Below are 3,552 nucleotides of genomic sequence, written 5' to 3'. Positions count from 1 at the left end.
AAATAGGGTCACTGATAATCAATCTTTAAAATAGAGTCACCAACCTTCATTCTAGGGAAGGTACCTTTATCAACCATGTTATTGATTATTATTCACTTGGTTTTGAATGTGACCAAGATTTTGCCTATTTCTTCTTGGGATAACTACCATTCTTTCAATGATTACAACATTGTGACCAATAGGAGCTCTTCATAAGACTTTCTTGAACTCTTCTTCTTCTTCAAGAACTTTATTTACATGATGATATTGTTGTGCACTTTCTCTACACCTCCAGGCTAGAGTATTCAAGTTTGAAATGATATCCTCCTAGGTGTCTTGGAAGCCAAGGTTTGGTTGGAGAACTAGAAAAATGTTCTCATGTGGTAGCACCATCATGCTTCATTACAAGTGACTATCAATCTTTTCTTGTTCAGTCTCCCTAGTAGAGTTGCCAAAAATCTATTGGTAAATAGATTTGTCACTATAAAAATGGCCCAATGGAGTGTATGTGGCAAAACTATTCACAATAGCTGGATAGGCCCTTGGTATGTGGCCTTCCTCTACGTTTAGAGGGGCAGCTCCCTTGTATGATTTAATTTTGAAGTTTTCAAATTAATATGAAATCAAACTTTAAAAGATGAGAAAGCTTATGATGATGAATGCACCACACGACTTCATAGCTTCCTTGAATTTAACATAAACTACTAATAACAACAATCAAGATCTATGCTTGAGAACTATTACTAGCATAATGTTGATCCAAAGATTCATAAACACCTACACAAACTGTGAGAATGCTCGCTACAAAGAGAATCAACATTTTTAACAATTTAGATTTGGAAGAAGAGAACTCAAATTGCGCATTCCTTTTTTTTCTTGCACCAAGAACCTAAAAGGAATTTCTAATTACAAAGACAAAATTTTTACATACTTTCCAAATATCATCTTCTAATCAAAATTTTAGCATAGTTCTCCCTTTTTCTAAAGTCTAAAAAGTCCCCCTTTACAAAGCCAAAATGACTTTTTATATAGACACTGAGGTTAATAACTACTTCCCAAATACGTGATTTGGGTGAGGTTAATTAACCTCAACAAAATTAACCCAAAAATGATCAAATCCTTAACCTTTGACCAAAATGACATTTTAAATCACTAATCAAAAAAAGATAATTTAAAAGCTTGAAACTTCAAAAGACTTGTGACTTTGATGAAGATCAAATATGGAGCTATATGTTGAAGTATGTCTCCATCTATTTTTCATCAATCCCCTTGTGAACATCATCCCACATTCCACATTTTATAATAGCTTTTTTCATTTGAAAAGTAAATAATAAATGAAATGCATCAATTCCTGCAACATTCGGTTGGCCCAATTAGGTGCCCAAAAGCTCTCATCTAACTTTTCATTATGGATGCCTTGAAATGAAAATAGGCATTCAAATTGTTTGATGATAAAAGATTGATATTAGGAAAGGGATTTTCCAAATAAAAGGATTACATAGCTTTTGAGATCTTTTAACTTCAAAAATTATTGTATAAGCCAGTTGCTCTGCATTATACTCCAAACCAAACATTCTCACAAATCCCATATTAGGGTTCATTAGATACAAATTATGAGAGCAATCAATAAGGTAATCTAGTCCTTCCACATCAATTTTCTTTATTAAAAAAATACAAAACTCCTATGCTACCTGTCATAACACATTTTCAAGTCTAGTAAGATTCATGATCCTAGGATGAAATTCATGAAGGTAAGCACATATATCAAAGGGAGTATCCTGAAAGGGATCGATAGTAATAAAAACTACATTGATCCTCATGTTCTCCTTTGTTTCTAAGATTTCAACAACTTTGGCCATCTTTTAGACTTTGTTGGGATCGATATCAGGAGAAGATGTGTATCCAAAATAGATCAGTGTCCAACTCCCACAAAAATCTCTCTCTGTAATAGGCTTTTCCTCATAGTTAATTAGCTCAAAATGGCCTCCAATGGTAGGTTGGCTTACTTCCATTTTTATTGAAGGATGCTATGAAGCTCTAGGAATTTCCCTCTTCTCATCATTGTAGTGAAGTAGAAGGCCTACATTGATAAGCACCAATAGTGTGGATGGAACAATGCCGAGACTCCATTTTTGAACACTTTGACCAGATTTATTCTCCACTAACGAAACAAAAACTTTAGATCCATTCTTCTTGGAATTCACTAACATTGTCTATTTGAATACATAATTATTAGAAAAAGGGACTAGAAAGCTTCACTAATTCAAAGAGATTGAGTGTGTTCTTGTGAGAGTCATGCATTGCATATCCTATGATCATAGCATTCCATGTGACTACATGTTGTTCAAACATTCTACCAAACGATTTGTGTGCCTTCTTTATGCTTGGACACTTTGCATACATGTCCACCAAAGCATTCACAAATATGACATCTGACAAAATTTCATTTGCAATTATGCTTTTATGAATGGCCATACCTTGTTCTGAAGCTTCCCATTTTGGTACAGGCTAGGAAATACGCTAGCAAAGGTTGTAGAATCTAGCTTTACATTTGTGAATTGCATTTCTTTAAAACTTTTCAAGGCACCCTCAGCATATCCATTTTGTGTATATCCTATGATTAGTGCATTCCATGATAGCATACTTCTTAGAGGCATTTTTTCAAAGAAGTCTCATGCATTGTTTATTACCATGAATCCATCCACCTAGACCATATAATCTTCAAGTGCAGAGGTTGGAGACAAAAATCATGATTCACACATCATCTTCTACCATTTCAAACTCTCCACATTGATCACCATAGTGTAGATTTCTAACTTGTGGCTATATCTATTGATTTATAGAAAATGACAAAGCAAACCTATTTTATAGAATAGTTAGAGACTCCTTATTTGGTAATTACAAATACCATGGCTCCACATTTCTTATACAATTTTTTCAAGCTATCTCCCACTGTGCATTGATGGATTATCACAACTACCTAAAAAGCTCTCATTTTTTGTGTAGAGAACAATGCATTTAATTATGCCTTATGGGCTTCATCTTTATTGCTATTGCCATGAGTCATGAAAGGTAGGTTGATAAAAGATTTCCTCTCTTTGATAGTGTTGTAGAGATTCTAAACATCATATCATGCATAAAGGGGAATGAAAGCAATTTTAGCAGTCAATATTTTTAGAGCATTTGGTTGAATAGTTTTTGTGCTTTGATCCATGAAATTATTCATCTCTACTCTCTTCTTTCCTTTTATCATTACTAGCTTCCTCTCTCTTGAGATGTGTTTGGCTTCCTTCAATAACTAGCAAGTCAGCATTCAGTAAAATAGTTCACATGCTTGTCTATGATTCCACACCATTCCTCTACAATTACACTATGAACTTTGGGTCCCACATGATGTCAAGAGGTAGTCTGTCATACAGTCTATGGGCATTGGTATTCTTGTTACTTTAGACCACCTATAACTCTCTCCACATCTTAGCAAATGTGTTGCTGGAAACATGAATTCTTATGATCATTAATTTCAAGCCATTCACATATCCAATCCTTCATCAAGAAATTCAAGAGGTTAATAAC

The 3,552-nt window shown here is 34.1% G+C and overlaps 1 pseudogene; it reads right to left on the bottom strand.

Annotated features, from left to right (window-relative positions):
* Positions 1-1,415: 1,415 nt before the first annotated feature.
* On the bottom strand, positions 1,416-2,636 carry LOC149528589 (protein HCC2 pseudogene; annotated as a pseudogene).
* Positions 2,637-3,552: the final 916 nt, after the last annotated feature.

Source organism: Cupressus sempervirens, chromosome 11 (assembly GCF_028749045.1).
Source record: "Cupressus sempervirens isolate cs-2001-9-10 chromosome 11, ASM2874904v1, whole genome shotgun sequence".
In the NCBI taxonomy this organism is placed as follows: Eukaryota; Viridiplantae; Streptophyta; class Pinopsida; order Cupressales; family Cupressaceae; genus Cupressus; species Cupressus sempervirens.
Note: the sequence above shows the minus strand (reverse complement) of the source record. Positions and strands in the feature narration are given on the sequence as shown.